Raw genomic sequence first — 20,398 nt, forward strand, 5'->3', positions numbered from 1 at the left:
TGGTGTCAGACTCAAAACCCACCTCCTCCACTTCCCTAGCAGTGTAAACATAGGCATATGTCTGTGTGTCTGTTTCCTTACCCGTAAAGTGTAAACACTCAAAGGTACCTCAGTACTGATGAAGATTAAGTGTTAAGAGTGCTTAGTAGACATACACTTCCATCATTATAATTATTTATTTCCATCCCTATCATCATTATCTCTCCACAGCTGAAATCTTTCCCATTCTTTGAAGTCTAACTTAAATGCCATTTCCATTACAAAGTCTCTACTGAGCAAAAAACAAATTCTCTTCTCTGTATCCCGACAGCATTTACTTCATAGAGCACTTAATCATATTCCATTCATTCCACAGTAACCTACAGAAGTGGGGTAGTGTAGTACAAAACCAAGACTTTGGAGCTGGACACCCTGAATCAAATCCCAGTTCCTCTACTTACTAGTTTTGTGAGCCTGGACAAGTTTTTAACTTTTCTGGGCCTATTTCCTATGGCTGTTGTGAAGCATTTAGAACACCAACTGCATGCAAGAAATGTTATGTGTTTGTCATTACAATTATTTTTTATTATCCTGTAATAAACTAGTAACTCTGCCAAGATGATGACCAGCCCATATAAGCTGCCCAATAAATGCCAGGCAAATTAGTTATTTATAAACATAGTGTATGATGTATATATAGTACATGTTTAGAGAATGTACAAATGGTTGGCATTACACATGTGGTTATAGGCTTGCCCATCTTCTCCTGACCAATTTTCAAGAGGAACTAAAAGTAAAAGGGAAGTAACATTTAGGACTACCTGTTCCATCCCCGGCTTGGATATCACTTAATAACAAATTATCTTATATTTTGAGCTCAACCTTGAAACTCCATCCTGAACCAACCACTGCTCACCACTGCTGCTCGCAGCCCTCGTCCAGGTCACTGTGTTGTCCATCTCACACCACTACACCAGCTTCCTGACTCGTATTCCTGATTCTGTCCTGCTCCCCCTACCCACCCACCCCCGCCCCGATATACACACAGAATGATCTCAATAGAGCTGCTAGAAGGATTTTATAACAAAAGTCGCACCACATCACTCCTTGGGACTTTGCAACTTCATTTTTCCCTGGCTGACCACTCCATCGTTCCACTGCTGCCAGTTGGCCTCAGTTTTATTCTCACCTTATCAGCTAACTGCTCACCCTTACATCTCATGTAAATCTGCTTTCCCAACATAACACCCGTGGCTCACGGCTCCATCACTTCAGTAGGTCTCTGCTCAAATGTGGCTACTTCAGAGAGGACGTCTCTACTCCCCCTATGCAGGCCGGCAGCCTTGTGCCTCGCTATTCCTGGCTTTGGTATGACCTGGTACCTGTGGTCTGTTCCAAGAGGGCAGAGATCTTGTGTATTGTTCACTGCTCTAGTCTTCATGTTTGAACACTCTCAGCTATATAGCAGGTACTCAATAAATGTTTGCTGAATGACTTCTTCCCAGCTTCCAGATGATTTAAAGTAGAAAGTACAAAATACACATAGTTTTAAAGCTTGTCTATGCAGGTCACCAAATTTGCCAGAAGACAGGATTCACACATAGATTTCTCCAATCAATCTAACCATTAAAAGAAATCTTCAAATTGGGAGTTGGGGGATTAGCAGGTGGTCAGCTGGAAGCATTCCAACCCACCTGTGGGGCTTCTAAAAACTCATGGGTTGTAATAAATAAATAAAATCTTTAAGTTAATAAAAAAATAAAATATCATGAGTCGGGATAGCTTTCCCCCTCCTAATGCCTCAAGTAAGGTAAACCACCACAGAGTCACTCCAAACACCCATCCCTCCACCCACTACCGGTGGAACTTACTCATATCCCCTAGCTGAGCTAGGGGAGGAACAACTGAAAACCATGGGTCACTTCATCAAATCACTAAATCATTAAAGTATTCAGTGCTGACAACTTCTGGAATCCCATTGGCCTAATTCTCATATTTTATGGAAGGGAAAAAAGTAGCACCGTACAATTGAATTCAGTCATAACTTAAGCCCATTTTTTTAAAGCACACCTTTTTATTTTTATTTTTTTTTTTTTTTTTTATTAATTTTTATTTATTTATGATAGTCACAGAGAGAGAGAGAGAGAGAGGCAGAGACACAGGCAGAGGGAGAAGCAGGCTCCATGCACCGGGAGCCCGACGTGGGATTCGATCCCGGGTCTCCAGGATCACGCCCTGGGCCAAAGGCAGGCGCCAAACCGCTGCGCCACCCAGGGATCCCAAAAGCACACCTTTTTAAAATCAGAAACATAACCTCAGAATATTTAGAGACTGTAAATGTGCCAAAACAGGTTTAACAATCACAGGATCATAAAACCGAAAGGAACCTTAGAAAATATCTACCAAATAAAAAGAAATTAGGCTGCCACACGAATAATGAAACTTTCAAGATTATCAATACAAATCTTACTGATTTGAAGAACAATGAGAGTTTACTGTATTCCAGAACAGTGGTTCCCAATGGAGTGAAACTATCTCCCAGGGGAAACCCTGAAATGTGTGAAAAAAAAAAAAAAAATGCTTTCACTGGTCATAATGATTGAATGGCACGAGTAGATAGAAAAATTTATTTATAACACCTTGCAATGATCTCCAAGGTAGAAACCTCACATACAATTTTCATTCCTCTAACTCCTGACTTCAAGCTGAGAATAAACTTACTGTGGAGAAATAGCTAATTCCTTAAAAAACTAGGGAGCTCCACAAGGATAACACACTGAATTAGTTTAGGCCACAGGTCTTAACAAAATTCCACTTTTGCTTCAGTACTCAATATAGTCACAAGAAATACCTATTATGGTATTTGCATATCAAGCAAACTCCCTGTTTAAGACCAAGATGTTAACCCCAATTATTCATGAAGATGATATATTCTGCTTTGACTGTTCCCCCACAACTATGTAGAAGAGGAAGTGGTTTAGAGAAAATATAGTCGTTGTCACATTACTCTATAGTACAGAATTGATTGCAAGGGTCAAAAGTCAAGAACTGTAACTTAGTTTTCTAGCCTGAGTGCTTAGCTGCCAAAATACTGTAAAACTGGTCGTTTAGCAGCCCTTTCTCCCACTGTCCATTCACATACCTAGCTTGTGGCAACACTACCTCCACTAAAGCCTTTACAGGAAGCCCAGTTTCCTCAACTTGGCCATCTCTCTTAACTGTGGTCACCCACAGGTCCTGACCTTCACTGCCATGTTCTCTACCTTGACTCCTCCTCCTCCCCACCCATGAAAACACAGCCAGCCTCTTTCATTTTCCCTCAGACTTTTTTTTTTTAAATTTTTATTTATTTATGATAGTCACACAGAGAGAGAGAGAGAGAGAGGCAGAGACACAGGCAGAGGGAGAAGCAGGCTCCATGCACCGGGAGCCCGACGTGGGACTCGATCCCGGGTCTCCAGGATTGCACCCTGGGCCAAAGGCAGGCACCAAACCGCTGCGCCACCCAGGGATCCCCTTCCCTCAGACTTATACTGCTAATAATAATTGCCAATATTTGCAGATGCTTGCAAACCATCTGTGTAGAATCTCATCTAATCCTCAAAGCTGCCTTGGGAGGAAAGTGCCATGCCCAAAGCCACACAGAGGATAAACAGTGGATAAATTCCAGAATTCCAAGCGTCCAACTCCACAACCAAGATGTCCCCTAATAGTTACGTAACTGATTCGACAAGAGAGTGGTAGCAAGGATTTTGACTTGGTTTTTCCTCTCCTTTGACTCACTAGCTATGCATAAGCACTTATAGTCACTGGGGAAGCCCTGTTTCAATAGACCATGTCTTGAAAGCTCAAGTTTTATATGCCTTTTCAGATTGTGGGTATATGTGTCCATGAAAGTGGTTACAAATGGAAGCCTACATTCATTTACCTTTACTTATGAAGAGATTTGAGACAAAATGCCAAAACTAAGGGAAAGTATCTTTGAAAACTATTGTGTAAAACAATGGTAACTTAAAATTTAGCTTATTAAAACTTATTTTGTATTTATCATTGCAGAAAGGCAGCTACATAGCACTACATAGCACCGAAGTATGAAGTCACAATCAAATAATCAAATATAACCAAAGTAAGAAGTCACTGCCCGTGAGAACAGTCAATGGTGATGGTAAAAACAAAAACAAAAAACCCAGATGAACTAGAAAAGTACTGAAGCATTCTTCCAAAAGGTAGTAGACCAGAGTCTTAAAGGTTTAACTTTAAATTTGAAGAAGTATAAGCAACCCAAATGTTCACTGACAGATAAAAAAACAAAATATGGTGTACACAGGCAATTGAATACGACACAGCCTTAAAAGGAAGTTCTGCAACGTGCTTCACCAGGGAGAAACTTTGAGGACATTATTATGCAAAGTGAAATAAGTCACAAAAAGACAGATGCTGCAGGATCCCACTTATATGAAGTATCCAAAGTAGAACAATTCACAGACAGTAGAATGAGCTGGCCCAGAGGGGCAGTTGTTTCATGGGTGTGGAGTTTCAGTTCTACAAGATGAAAAAGTTCTGGAGATCTATTTTACAACAATGTAAACATACTTAGTACCCAATGATACTCTAAGAAATAGTGAAGATAGTAAATTTTATGTTGTGACAGTTTGGGGTTTGTTTGTTTGTTTGTTTACCACAACAAGGAGCCAGGGAGACAGATCAGAAGGTTTGGGTCAGCTTCTAGGCTTTTATTTGAACTGAATTTCCCATACATACTGGGACTTTTTTTTTTCTTTCCTTTAGAGGCTAATTCACATCTTACAGCTATGTACCACCACATCCATGAATTTTCCCCACCTATTCCATCCTTGCTGCCACCCCAGAAGTAGTACAGGGAGCAGAGCACTCTGGAGTCAGGCTACTTAGATTCCAAACCAGCCTCCCCACTTGTTAATTGTGTATCTTATTAAGTCATTTAACTTCCCAGAAGCAGTTCCTCATCTGTAAAATGAGGATAATACAACTCATACTAATAGAATTTCTGTTAGGATTAAACAAGTAAAATATGTAAGGTATATGGAACAGTACCTGATACAAGCTGTACAAGTACAGTAAGTGTTGGCTATTATTATTAACTCATTTGTAGCACTTGGTCACATTCATACTATACTATCGCGCTTGCTTTGACTGGTATTCTTCTGCCTGCCTAGTAAAATTACACGCCTTTATTATTCTTCTAATAAACCTACAATGCACCTAACACAGCACTAAACAGAGTTCGGTTAATTTAGTAATAGATGTGGTTAGGTTAGTTAGAATGAGGACTTTACCTGAAGACCAGACTTGGGACACAGAGCACAGGGATTGATTTATCAGTGATCCCAACTCTGCCAAGTGCTAGCTCCATGACCTTGGGAAAGTTCCTTTATTTTTCTGAGCCTCACCACTGTTATCTGTAAGCAATAATGACAATAGTGCCTGTTTGGGGAATGCAATGAGTAAATATGCATAAAGATCTTGTAACAGTCCCTGGCAATCAATCAGCATTTAATTAGTGTCTGCAGGATGGAAAGGTCTGAGCTGAAAATAGCCAGAGCCTGGGCAAAAGCATTCTGCAGCTTGGATCAAGGTAAAAGGATTGTCATAAGTTATATTTTGATTGTTTACTGCAAAATCTGAAAAATTCAACTCCTTCAAAATCTAGAACCTAATATCCATTTCCACATCCAGTGAAGGCTAGGAGTGATACTTCATTTACTTATTACAAGAAGCTACTAGCAGGTTAAGTGGTACCTACGTTTAGGTGTTTTAGATAATAATCTCAATAGTTAAGTGCTAGATTATCTCCTTAGCTTCAGTAAGTCTTTCTCTTTCAAGCTGTCCATCTAGATTTTAAGTTAAATGGTTAATGTTTGAAATCTGTTTTCATTTCTAATTCACAGATCTTTAAAGGAGAGCCATAATTCTTGAGCAACCAGAGAGGCCTCATGATGCCAAGCTCCTACAAGAGCAAAAGCGGAGACAGTGAAAAGGAATTAAGCCAAAGCCTGCATCATTGTGGAGGACTCCCACCTGTGTGCCCCTAGCAGGGCAGCTGCTTTTGCCCCAGTGCCAGCCCCTTCTGACCCTTTCTACAAACTAGCAACAGTTAGCTGAAACACATAGATCTCTCTCATTTTTTTTAAGGTTTTATTTATTTATTCATGAGAGACACACAGAGGGAGGGAGAAAGGAGAGAGGGAGAGGGGGAGAGAGGGAGAGGGAGAGAGAGGGAGAGGGAGAGAGAGGCAGACAGAGAGAGGCAGAGACACAGGCAGTGAGAGAAGCAGGCTCCATGCAGAGTGCCTAATGTGGGACTCGATCCCGGGTCTCCAGGATCATGCCCTGGGCCCAAAGGCAGGGGCTAAACCACTGAGCCACCCAGGGATCCCCTAGTTCTCTTGATACGGACACGGGCATACATTCTCCAGGATTCTGTTCCAGTTCATGCTACACTGAACATAGCTTCAATTTACTCAGGTCAAAACTAGCATGATATTATAGTTCAACAGGAAGATTGTAAAACTTATACTTATGCTACATGCACTTTATTATAAGTTATAATTTTAAAATTTTAGTATAAATGTATACTCCACCATTTCTCTGAATTTGAGTCGCATTTTTAGACTAACAACCAGATGTTTCAAAATAGCCTACTGTGAACGTTTCCTCTCCTTGCATTTATAAATAGCACCCTGACCTCTTTTCCAGCTGAATTTGGGAGCTTACTCCTATTGGTTCCATTACTGTCAAAGTCTCTTTTTTCTTAAGAAAAGAGGATTTCTCAGCAAATGTCTCCCAACTTACTGACTCACATTTATTCATTCAATAAATATTTGAGGAACACTAACTACTCTCTCCAAGAATAATAATAGCGGGAAATATTTGCCGTTCAAGATTATAGCACTTATTACCTCATCTGAGAACAGTGATAAGTGCCACAAAGAAAGTGAAGATGCAATGTCTTCTCTCAAAGAGTTCAAAAATCTAAAGTTTAGACAGATCTATAAACAAAGGAAAATAGCACGCATGCTAACAATCATTTCTTTCCTACTCAGTTAAGTGCCAGTAAAGAAAGAATAGCAAAACTGGAACACTCTGACATGTGCCCCCCAAAAGTGCTTAAGTCGTAATAAGAAAAATCTAATTTTGTGACTTTGATTTCACATGGTTTACATTTTAAATATTGCTTTATTGTTAACTATACAGAGAAGTAGAACCATCATCTTTCACAAGTGCCAGGGAACCCTAAAAATCTCAAATTCATTCCATGAAGGTAAGTGCAACACGCAGCCATTCAGAGCTTTGCGGATGGAGTGATCAGTGGAGGTGAGAGGGAAGGGAATCTCGGCACAAGCAGGAGGTTATGTAGATCCAGGCAGCACTATCTGAAGCAGAAGAAATGCTTTATAAAGGGGTCTTCTGGTAATAACAGCAAGGAGATGAGAACAGCTGGAGCAGACGTAGGGTCCAAGAAGTAATGAAAGGTGACGCCAGAAAAGGAAGCTGGAATTGCCTATGGAGGGCCTTGAATCCCAGGCTAAGGACTCGGAACTTCATCAAGATACTGTGAAAGAGACTTGGCAAGGACTGCTACCATCACCACCTCCATGAACCCAAATCACCTGATAATCAGCATGCAGACCACAGGTCTCTTCTGCTCTTTCCTGATCATCTCTCCAGCCACAAATTGATTAACGATTCTTTCCTTTTCCTAAAGCTATGTAATATAACCTATATAGAGTCCTTTTGTGCCTCCCGTTTTTGTGAGAACCATGAGGGCATCTTATTAGTCCTTCCCTGAGTATGCCCTCACCTACCCTACTAGCTTTGTACACAGATGGTGTAAGATAGGAAAATAATTCTTCCCATCTCTTCACTAGTACCTTTTGCCCTTTAAGCAGCTCAAAATGACTACTCCAACCCACATCAGGATTCCTTCATCTCCTCCATAGCATGGGTAAACAAGTATGCTATTCCTATACTAGAAAAGCTCTTATAAAAAGAATACCATTGACTATTACTTCAACTAAGGAAATAAGCGAACTAAATGGTTCAATAATCATTATATATTTAATCTGACCAATACTATTTAAAAAAAAAAAAAAACCTAAAATGACAAACTCTCAGGGTCCAGGACTTCACAGTAAAAATTAAAAAGACATGTCACAGGTTCTAATCTCTCATAAATTCACATTTGGGAAAAAAAAAATCACATTTGGTCAAAGCTAAGAAATAATTCCAACATTAATAAAAAGTTCTCGGAACCCCTGGGTGGCTCAGTGGTACAGTGCCTGCCTTTGGCCCAGGGCGTGATCCTGGAGTCCTGAGATCGAGTCCCATATCAGGCTCTGTGCATGGAGCCTGCTTCTCCCTCTGCCTGTGTCTCGGCCTCTCTCTCTCTCTCTCTCTGTCTCTCTCATGAATAAATGAGCAAAATCTTTAAAAAATAAAAAAATAAAAAGTTCTCTACATATTTAATATTTTGCAGAGAATTCTAAAAATCCCTCAATTTAGTAAGTGCCAAGACTAGATTCAATAAATGAGTCTATAAATAAATGAGGAAAAAAATCAACTCTTGTTAAAAGAAAGTTATAAAAGCAAAGACCATCATAATACTTGGCAATTTCATAACATCTTTCACCAAACTTTCTCAAAGTTCCAGGAAGGTAGGGTTGAAATCTAAATAAATAAATAAATAAATAGGCAAAACAGAAACAAATAAAAAAAAAAATTCCTACACTTCTTGGATATCAAAAGTCCTAGAGTTTTTAAAACTTCATAGTTCCATAGTACTAATGTAAAAGTTTCCAAGAAAACTGCAATTCAGGGGCACCTGGGTGGCTCAGTTGGTTGGGCATCTGCCTTAGGCTCTTGGGTTGTGATGTGATCCAGGAATCCTGGGATGAAGCCCCTTATCAAACTTCCAGCTCCCCCAGGGAGTCTCCTTCTCCCTCTCCACTCCCTTTGCCCCTCCCCTCTCAGAAACCACATTCCCCCCCCCCCCTAGCATGTGCTCTCTAGCTCTCTTACGTATTTATTTTTAAATCTCAAGAAATACATGCAATTCACTATAATGTGACCCCTACACCTAACCACAGTAACTAAGACTAGTTGCAGTAAATAGTATTAATTGAACATCTGTGAGTCTTTCACTGCGAGAAACTTGTATATCAGGCAACTAAGAGTTTATATCATCACATCAGCAGAAGCAAAATAAATAAATATATTTATGTACACACACACACACACACACACACACACACACAAAATCAACCTTCCTTTCATGGACAACCCCTATAAAACCTGACAGGTTCAGAAAGGACAGAAAAAATACAAACACACGCCCGTCTAAATAAGTCTTAACAGGTCGACCGACTTACCCTCTAGGTACATTTTAATTTCAAATAAATCATTGAGGACTAACAAATCCAATCTATCTAAAACACTTTCGGTGTTACGACTCACTTTAAACGTGTATCTGTTAAATACATGTCTAAAAAGCAGCCAGGGAGACATTTCCAGGCTAGGCTCCAGCTTAGTTCTTGACCCATTTTACTCTCTTCTCCTTTTTTAAACGCTGTTAAACAGTGTCATGTGGATTCTCCCACAATATTTCTCTTGTCAATGCACGAAAGTCAGGACTAAAACTTCAGAGCATCCCCCCCCCCCCTTAAAAAAGTCAGTTTCCTTTTAAAAACAGCCGTAACTCCATCCTCCAATTACCTACGGGCAGTGTTCCACGGACTCCAGCGGGTGTTGAGTGCTTAAGTGCGGGCGAAATCAATACCGAGCTTGTAAGTACAAGACTATTATTGATAATCACAGTGACATCCGATTAAATGTCCTTTTAAAAATAGGTTTTTTTCAACTAGCTTTTTTTTTTTTTTTTTAGGCCCGAAGGATATATTCCACCGAGCAGCCTACTTCAAGGACAACCCTTAAAAAAAAAAAAAAAAGTCTCCATCACTACACAAACTTGCAAAAGCCTAAAATGTCATGCTGCTACGCACACTTGCTTCGATTTTTCCTCTAATTTCCAAAGGGTACAGTTCACACTAGGATTTCAGGAAGCCTTCCCTTCAGTCGGAGTAACCCCAGACCGCCAAAGGGAGGGGAGACGAGAGTGCTCAAGAGACCAAGAGACCGAACCGAGTTCACCAAGTGAGACGGACGGACACCCGTTCCCCAGAGCCCCGTCCGCAAAACTAAACGCGCCGGATCCAGCCAGTGAACTCCCTGCCGCCGGGTCCCGTGCACGGTGCTGGGTTCGGGCAGGCGGAGGCCACAGGCGACCCCGGTCGACGCTAGGTGACAAGCCGGTCCTCTCCGAGGGGCGAGGAGGGGCGACCGAGTACGGAACGTGGTGCCTGAAACTCGCCAAAGGGGGGGGGGGTGCGGGGTGCTGGAGGGGGGCGGGGGTGCGGATGCTAGAGGGGGTGGGGGTGTTGCGGGGTGCTGGAGAGGGGGTGGGGGTGCTGGGGGGTGGGGGGTGCCGTGGGGTGCTGGAGAGGGGGTGGGGGGTGCTGGGGGGGTGGGGGGTGTCGTGGGGTGCTGGAGGGGGTGGGGGTGCGGGTGCTGGAGGGGGGCTGGCGGTCTGTGCGGAGTCTCACCCTCCCGCTCAAATCACGTTAGTGAGGAGTTTGCAGATCACTCACCGCTTCTGGTTTCCTTTTAGACGCCCACACGCGGGAGCGCAATCCAGGGGGCAGGAGCCAGAGCCGAGCCCCCCGCGCTCTGGGAACCGACCCGGGAAGTGCCCAGAAGCGCCGGCCGGGCCGGACGCCCCGCGTCCCGCGCCCCCACCTGCCGCGCCGCCCAGCCCACCGCGGCCCCCCGGGCTCGCCCTGCGCGCGGAGCGGAGCCGCGGAGGCTCGGCGAGGCGGGCGGGGCAGCGCCCCCGCGCCGGCGCCTCCCCCGCCTCCCCCGCCTCCCCCGCCTGCCCCGCCTGCCCGCCTGCCCGCCTCCGCCCGGCCGGCCCGGGGCTCACCCGGCGCGCCCCGGCGCGGGGCCTCCTCCACGTCCCCGGCCCCGCGGGCGGCCCGCACCGTGTCTGCTGCCGGGCGGCGGCCGCGCGGGCGGCGCTGTCCCTCGGGCTCGTGGCGCCGCGGCCGCGCACCTGGAGGCGGGGAGCGGGGAGCCGGGAGCGGGGAGCCGGGAGCGCGCAGCTCCGGAAGCGCCGCGCCCGCGCCGCCGCCGCCGCCGCCCAGGTGCTCCCGCCGCGCCTCGGCCGCTTCCTCCCGGGCCGCGGGGGCGGGGAGCCGGCGCCCCGAGCGGGGGCAGGCAGCCCGGGCTCGGCGGCGGCGGCGGGGGCGGGGGCGGGGGCGGGGGCGGGGAGCCGGCCGTCCCGGTTCCGCAGCATAGCTGGGCGGCTGACTCAGGGCGCCGCGACCTGGCCGCGCCCGGCACCCTCGCCACCTGGCGCACGGCGGCCGCGAGGCTCCGGGGCTCGATCCCGAGGTTCCCCGGGCCCCCGGGGCTTGCGGGGGCTCCGAGGCTCCCGAGGCTCCCGAGGCTCCCAGGGCTCCCGGGCCCGCGGGGCTGCGGGGGCGCGTGCGGCAGCCCCGGTGGGCGAGGGCATCCCCGTCCGCGTCCCCGTCCGCGTCCCCGTCCCCGTCCCGGGCCCGGCCCGCCCCCGACTGCCGCTGTCGCCCCAGGACCCCGCTGCCCCCCCCCCGCCCCCCGGCCTTTCCCGAGCCCCGCGAGGCCGCCGGTGGTCCCGGGCTGCGCGTCCTGAAGTGGCGCCCGACGGGCCCGGGACGCCGTCCGGCCGGCCCCGGCGCAGGACCCGCGCTCCTCGGATCCGCCTTCAATCGGGGCCCGTGAGCAGGGGGGCGGGCGGCCAGTGACCCCCTCTTTCCAGCCGAGGTGTCGGAGGCCCCGGGGAACCCGGCCGAGCCGACGCCCCCTGAAGGGGTGGGGGCGATTCTCCATTGACGTCGGAACTCCCAAGCCCGGGGAAGAACAGCCTCTACTTACTCCCTGATTTTCTGGATCCTCCTTTCTTCTTGGCTTTTCCACCTGGAGGGAAGGGGGGGCCGTGCCCCAGTCTCCCCGGCACCCGGCACCCGAGATTGCCAGATGCTGGAAAGACCTTGCCCATTGGAGCCGGACCTTGACATCCTGCTCTTGGAAGTCAGGACGCCGAGGCAGCAAAACGGGAGGGAATCCCCCGCAAAACAAAACAAAACCAAAAAAAAAACAAAAACCACCCAAGATGACTTGTGCGGGCCCGTCCCCCAAAACCTAAGAGTCAGTAAAAGCCGAATACTTTATTTTTAACTTAAACATGTCTTCACGGACTGTACCTGAAATTCTCTCCCTTGAAAGATGCAATATCCTTATCTTTCCGCTGTACCTGTTGAGAGAAGCGAGGCAATTAGGGAAAGTGGCGAGCTTATTAGAAAAATTAGATAATTGGTGAGGTCCAGCTTATAGAGGGCTTCCCAGGAGCCCGTGCCAGTGGTAGGCGTCGTCTTCACCAAAATACCTCCCACCAAAGAGCATCCTCCTGCCTGCAAGCCTGAAGCAGCTCTAACAGGCTCCAGAGACCCCAATCTCCATTTCTTTTGAACCAAATACTTAACAGCAAGCCCTATTTCCCACCGGGAAAAGTTTTTTGTTGTGTCGTTTTGTTTGACGTTTTCTGAACCTCGTGCATTGTCTTTTCTTTGGATGCCTGTAGAATTGTATTTATGTGGCTCTCCTGGCTTCGTTTTAGGCTCTTAATCTGGTTTTTGTCTTGTTTGTTTTCTAAGAGTTCTCACATAATTGTCATTTATTTATTTATTTATTTATTTATTTATTTATTTATTTATTTATTTATTTTTTTGGTAGACCATCATAAAGTCCTTTTCTGGCAAGGTAGGTTATAACTAAGCAAAAATTCTCACATTAGTATTGGTGTGTCTCGGAATGCCAAGCATTGCTTTGGCCTCAAGCTACTTCTCTTGGTAGATTTTATAAACTAATTGGGACTTTATGTCTCTTTGCGTCAATATCTTAGTTCCTTGATTACTGTTCAGTCACTGTTTAACGGATTTATTGGAACTTACTGTTTAGATAATTTAAGAATACGGTAGTAGCAAATACAATGCAACCCCTGGATTTACGGCCTTCTCTGAGGAGGAATAAAGTTAAGAGCTGAAAGGCACACCAATGATTTAATAATAGCTCTAGGAAGTGAAAGAAAAAGTGGTCCCCCCCCCCCCCCCCCGTTGAATGTTCAGATGTATTCTGGTTTTAAGAACCTTAACGTAGGGGATCCCTGAGTGGCTCAGCGGTTTGGCGCCTGCCTTTGGCCCAGGGTGTGATCCTGGAGTCCAAGGATCGAGTCCCGTATCAGGCTTCCTGCATGGAGCCTGCTTCTCCTGTCTATCTGCCTCTCTCTCTATCTGTGTCTCCCATGAATAAATAAATAAAATCTTAAAAAAATAAAAAAAAAGAACCTTAATGTATGGAGGAAAGTAAAAGATATCTGAGGAAATCTGTCAGGGGTATTCTTTTATTAATTCCTCGTTAACCATATCAGATTCCAGCCAAACATCTAATATATATGTTGTAGATATAAAACAACTCTATGAGCTGGAGCCCCTTTTTTAATTTTATAAACATAGGCTTAATTAAGATTTAGGTTAAGTAGTCAGTAGTGTATAAATTGAACACATCTAGGCTGTATTCGTACACTATAAATTACTTAGCAGCCCTCACAATGAGGCAGCAAAGCGTACAAGAAAATTAACATCATAAAAACTGAGGTCTGATATCTGTTTACTGCCAAGGCCACGGAGTATATATTCCCAGGAATTTCCATCTAGGCTGGATTTATTCCAGAATGATTTGGCCCCACCCTTCTTTCCTAGATTTTTACTCAGGGAGCCCAGTATAGCTTGCCCTTTGCCAGATTTTGTGTCTTTGCTCCTCCTATCCCTCCTACCCAGAATGCACTCTGCTTCCAAAAGAGGAAATCTGACCGAGTGGAAATCTTCCTCCTCTCCCTCCTCTCCCTCCTTCCCCTTCTCCTTGCATCATGGAGGCTAACACCCATACAGCATTGAGGTGTCAGTTGCTATTCCCAGCTCTTGTAAAATCTCACTGAATTCTCTCAACAGCTCCTAAAAGGGACAGTGTTATTATCCCCATGATAAAAAAAGTTAAGAAAGAGAGATTGAGTAATTTACATCAATTAGGAAATAAAGAAAAGAGAAGTCCAACCCAGTCTTCTCCAGGATCCGCCCACTGCCCTGGATTGCCTTTTAGGGCAATCAGAGTGCTGGAATTAAAAAGGCCTATCCTGAAAAAATGAAGCCTGACCACGTAGGTTGTAGCATTTTGAAGAGACTCATTAAAATGTTTGAGCCTCAATTTCCCCATCTGTAAACTGGGAATTGTAATACCAAGAGAATTTAATGTGATTGCTTGTCTAAGGCACCTAAAGAATTGTAGTCCCTTCCTACATTTATTTTTTTCCCCTTCATACATTTAGTTCTATTCTCTTTACTCCAATTACTCTTCAAAACTAGGTTTGAATCCCATATCCCTCTTAAGCCTTTCCAGATCTCTGCTACCCACAATCATATACACAACAGAATTTAAAGTATTTTTCTCTAAAAGAAAATCCAATATAATTTTTGCCAAATATAATGTTTCAGGAATGTAGATAAAATAGGCATGTCTATTATAATATCTAATTCATTTTAGATAAGCAAATATTTATCAACATAAAAATTATATGCTAATGTATAAACACTGCTTATTCCACTCATATTTTATAAAATAATTTTATTCATATTTTAGCATGCAACTTTGACATCAATAATTGCATCATGAGAGTCACATTTTGAATCGTCAATGTTTTGTTTTTGTTTTTTTCAGAGCATATTATTTTCACTTGTGTTTAAATTTTTGAAGAGACCTACCTTTCTGAATCCTTTTATGTTTCTTGTCACCACCAGGAATGTTATTATAAACCACAAGTTTCCACCTGCGTTATATTATTTTTTGTCAATCATCTTAAATATGTATATCTGTTATCTCCACCAGCTTTTCTGGGTTTTTTGGATGCTCTTTAAAAGGATGTTTGCACTAACATAGGACAGTTAAAATTGTGTAGTCACACCTCCATACATAATTAACGGGTTTTAAATATCTTCACCTCCATGATTTTTAAGCCAAATCCTTCAGATGACCTTTTTATGTATCCTAAACTATGCCTGATTGAGGATGTTTCAGGCTACTTGCCCCACATCTAACTCTAGTAGTTCTAGTAGTTTGCAGTTTGGATTAGTGGACAATAATTGCAGAAGGGTCTTGAACCTGGACTATATACATTCTAGGGACCAAGCATTGTTACAGTTTCAACACTTTCAATCCTCACAAGAAGTCTGGAAGGTAGACACTATCATTATGTCCTTTCTTAGCCAGTTCCTTTTTTCATCAAGGAACAATAAAGGAGAAAGGAAGTGAACCCAAGTAATGTGGATTCAAAGCCTAACCTGTCTCAAGCATTCTGCCTCAGAGAAGACTTTTAAAATTTCAACCAGAAGAATATCTTTTCTGATGCCTGATTTTTGGGGAGAAATGATGGCCTATGTTCAGGCATACGTGGTACTCTTCCTTGAATTTTCCCATTGACCCTTGTTTTTATTATTAGCATACTTATTTTAGGGGATTTTGCATTACAGATACTGAGAAGCTTTTCTTCTTACTATTTGTGTTCCCTGGATTTCCATTACCTCTACTGGAGTACTCTTTGTCGGTCTACCTTGCCTTATGGGTACTTGGAATCTTTTATTACTATTCGAATTCCCCGAAGTGCCACCATAGAGCCTTGAATAAATGTTTGTTTCATTAAATTGAAATTTTTATACTCATTAGGTTAAATACTTGATACTTTATTATAAGTTTTAAGAGTTGTTTTGAAAGTTTTATCAACTTTCTCACCACAAGGGAACTAATTGCCTAGTGGATGGATGTCTACTATAAGGTAGACAAAGTAGAAATCCCAAGTACTCAATTAAATTTGACCAAAGGTTGATGAGATTGTGGAAATAACTTCTTTTAAAGTATTAGTTTTGGGACACCTGGGTGGCTCAGTCATTTAAACCTCTGACTCTTGATTTTGGCTCAGGTCAGGTCATTTTGGCTCTTGGCTGAAGCCCCAAGTGGAGCTCTGTGCTCAGCATGGAGTCGGCTTGTCCCTCTCCCTCTGCTCCTCCACCACCACCACCACCACCCTCTCTATGTTTCTTAAATAAATAAATAAAATCTTAAATAAATAAAAGTCTTTCAGAAATCATTAAATGTTTTAAACAGTGAATGTAAGTTTTCCTATAAAACTACATGAATTGACAAAAGGATAAAACTAGGCTAGTGGCAGCAGAGGAAAAAAAAAGATGAATAAAGGAAGCAAATTTTGGGGCCACTTTTAAAATCAGCGGGACCCACAAACCTCTGAATTCTTATCTCCTCAGAGCCTTCATCATTCTCTTGTGGTCTGAAAGATTTCATTATCTTTAGGGGTTTGCATCTCACAGGAGATATCCAAATCTAACTAAAGACTTCAACTGTGCAAAGAAGACTTTACTCAAGTAAATTGTAAATATACCATTCAAAGAGAATTTTGTTTCTCCTGCTGTATATAACTTATTTTTTAGCCTGGAAAATTTCAATGTCATAAGATGATAGGATGTAAAAAAATAAAATAAAAATAGGGGTGTCTGGGTGGCCCAGTAGGTTAAGCGTCCGACTCTTGGTTTTGGTTCAGGTGATGATCTCAGGGTCATGAGATGGAGCCCCATGTGGGGCTCAGCACTCTTGCGGTAGAATCTGCTTAAGATTATCTGTCTTTCCCTCTGCCCACCCCCTGACCCCTACTCATGTGCTCTCTCATGTGTCCTCTCTCAAATAAATAAATAAAAATAAAAAGTTTTCCCACAAAACTAATGTTTCAGAAACTTATTTAGGAACTAGAGATTAGAACATTTCATTGACACTGATACATACTTTACACTTTACGACTTCTAAAATAGGGATTCATCTTTAGATGAATTGCTGTTGGCCAGGCAGTAGTCATGCTATAATTTGTCATTGTCTACATGCTCGTGAACTTGACCCCCCGTGTTTATATTGTCATCATTTTGGTTACTTACATTGACAGTGCAACACATGTTGAGCTTAACTGTCATTTACAATGCCTTTAAAAAGATTACACTATGTTTCTGCAAAAAGTCAAGGAAACAGAGCAGTGTGATGTTTGATCAAAATCTACATTGAGGGCAGCCCCGGTAGCCCAGCGGTTTACTGCTGCCTTCAGCCCAAGGCCTGATCCTGGAGACCCGGGATCGAGTCCCACGTCGGGCTCCCTGCGTGGAGCCTGCTTCTCCCTCTGCCTGTGTCTCTGCCTCTCTGTCTGTCTGTGTCTCTCAGGAATAAATGAATAAAATCTTTTAAAAAAGTCTACATTGAAATAATTCTCAAAGAGCATTTTCACATATATATATAATAAAAATTCTAAGTGATTTGTGTTATGTCATAGTTTAGGTCACAGTGATTTTTTTTCTCATGGTTTAAAAGGATTTGTGTATCTTAAAAAAGATTGTGTTTGAGAGTTGTTGACATCCAGCAGTTTCTGCCACTCACTGCTTACATAAATATCTAATTTTATTTTGCTATGGAAAAAAAGTTCCTTAAGGAAAAATTATTGTTAAAAGGAATTCCAGAGAACCTAATTATTACCCACTGGATTTGCAGAAGAAATACATTCACTGAGTATAAAATCATTACTTCCACTTTGTTGTATCAATCGTCCTCATATATTTCCAGAATTGAGTTTATGAAACACACCAGAAAATTCTATTTGTGCTACAGTTTGAAAATTCTGTATAGCTCCATTTTTGTTTCCTTTTTGCTAAAAATGCTACACTTATAATAGATCATTGACCTTGACGGCTCTTCTGACACCAAGAAAACCAAGGGGGAGAGGGGATTTAAAGAAGCAAAAGGTAGAGAGGTTAGAAATACAAAAACAACAGATAGAAATAGATCTCTTATAAAGCAATGAAATTAAACTATTAAAAAACTAATTTGAAAAGCACAGACTAATACCCATGCAAAAGGTAAACAGAAAACAAGAAAGGGATTGATAAAACCTCATACCACAAAACAACCACCATAAAAACAAAGGTCACAAACCAGCTGGGCAGCATGCAGTTCAAGTGTCCTTCAGAAGCACATAGGGTTTAGCAATTTTTAGTTTCCCAGATCTTTAAGATTTTATCTTAAAATATGGATTTATATTAAAATATAGTTTTTCAGCTTCTCTTGAAGAGTCAGAATATCTGATAACACTGAACTCATATTCCCACAAAGCAAGTGTGAACTGACTGGAAACAGGGCTGCCCTTTCTGGACGGGATAGACGTTTGCTAATTTGCAACAGTCCCACTCCCCCTGTTTCTCCTTGAGGTTATAACTTAGGAGCTGTGAAGGTTGCAACTATGGGATCTTGCCTGAAATTACAATGAGTGGGAGACAAGCTATATAAGTGACCCACTGGGCAAGCTTATGGATTACGAAAATGGAAGTCTTAGAAATAGAGAACCCAGGTCAAAAGTTAGTACCCAATATACTCAGAATGTTTTATCAGCAGAAGCAGCAGGCTGATCTAGGATCTACTGAGTTCTTAAAGTAAGTCGAATAACATGTTAAACGCTTTGCAGCCGTTATTCATTCAACTAATTTTTGTAGATATTGTAAGATGAAATGATTTATAGAGATGCAGAGATAAGCATATACATAGTTCACTATCTTTTCAAGCTTGAGTATGAGAGCAGAGGCAGATATTACACAAATTATGACACATATATGTATATGTATGGCACATGCATGTGCTGTTCTACACATTTACATAACACATACATATATTACCTATACTACTTTTCTTTTCTTTTTATTTTACATGCATTTATTTTATTCTATTCACATTGTACAATTGTTATACAACCTACAAAAAGTACAAAAACCTAATCCATTTTCCAATGCCAAGTCAGAGCTAAGTTACAAGGAGAATATGGATGTCCTGTACAATTCATACTGCCTGTCACATGATGTATTTAAAGCTGTAAGTATTGCCACAGGAGAATCTCTTGTCTTTGCAGCGACCGCACAGATCCTGTCGATGAGGCCTCCTTAGATCAATATGTCTTTTCTTTTGAGGACAGGAACAAGACTTTGAACAGGTCTGACATTGGATTGCTTCTATGCATGCATGTATGTGCATTTATCTATTTACATGTGTACACAACACATACCTGTATGTTTAAACCACATGAATTTGCTGATTTTGTCTATATTTAACCTCAAAAATGGTCTTTATATGGGCTTTATATTAATACATTGTAATTGTGAATGGAAGAAATGCTTTCCTATTCTCTATCTTTCCTTCATGCAAAGGGAGCTTCTAACCCTACTGCCCCACTTTGCCCTCATTCCTCATCCCTGCATACTGTCTGTGCTAGTGGAATATCTTATTGATTGGGTACACTTGGAAGGAGAGCCTGAGCCTCACACCTTCATCCCCTCTTTCTTATAGCATAGATCACCATCAGGGAGCCAGAATTCTGTGTTGCTCTTCCAAACCGTAACACCTCTGGGAGATTTAAATATTTTCATAGCTGCCAGAGCCTGACATGTTGTCTAAAAGTAAAGTTTGATTCCTTGTCTGCCTGACTCCTGTCTTTCCATTCATTTCAAACAAGGCACCCCGATCTTTGTGGTATTAGGAATGAACAATGCAAGAACAACGAGAGAGAATTCTCTGCAAGAGAATGAAGAGAAGAATGGTTTTTGACCAGTTAGTCAGAAGAGTCCTCTTTAAACAAATGATGTTTAAACTGAGAAGTAAAGGCTGGGGGGTGGGGGGGGGGGAGTAAGCTATGTGTGTTGTGCTTGTGTGTGGGAGGATGGAAATAGAATCCTGGCAAAGAAGAGCATTTGTCAAACCTCAGAGGCAGCAAAAGCAGGAACTTTGGAGGAACTGAAATAAGGACTTTCAGATAGTGAGCAAGGATGTAGATAGACAGGATAGAGTTGGAAGGACAGGCACATACATTATGTAGGGCCTTATAGGCCATGGCTAGGTTTGAGAATTTTACAAGAAGTCATTGGGATGGCAATGGGAAATCACTGAAGGGATGCAAGCAAGAGAGAATGAAATTATTTCCTCATATCATATAATCTTCAAAACAACCCTTGTTGGAAGGTACTATCATGATGCCAATACATCAGCTGAACAAAATGAGATGCAAAGAGGTTGAGGTGCAAATGTAGTATTTGACAGCACGTACATATGATTCTAGGGACCACTCTTTTAATGGCTATTCTAGTCTTCCTATCCA

The 20,398-nt window shown here is 42.8% G+C and overlaps 1 protein-coding gene across 6 annotated transcripts in view; it reads right to left on the reverse strand.

The window, feature by feature from the left end:
• ARAP2 (ArfGAP with RhoGAP domain, ankyrin repeat and PH domain 2) overlaps nucleotides 1-12,517 on the reverse strand; it is a 188,644-nt gene extending 176,127 nt beyond the window's left edge. For 2 of the 6 annotated variants that reach the window (XM_055326215.1, XM_055326209.1), the window contains exon 1: nucleotides 10,994-11,072. The gene's annotated coding sequence lies outside the window, so the exon portion shown is untranslated. The other 4 variants (XM_055326211.1, XM_055326212.1, XM_055326210.1 and 1 more) reach the window with 4 other exon arrangements.
• Nucleotides 12,518-20,398: the final 7,881 nt, after the last annotated feature.

Source organism: Nyctereutes procyonoides, unplaced genomic scaffold (assembly GCF_905146905.1).
Source record: "Nyctereutes procyonoides isolate TBG_1078 unplaced genomic scaffold, NYPRO_anot_genome, whole genome shotgun sequence".
Taxonomy (NCBI): domain Eukaryota; kingdom Metazoa; phylum Chordata; class Mammalia; order Carnivora; family Canidae; genus Nyctereutes; species Nyctereutes procyonoides.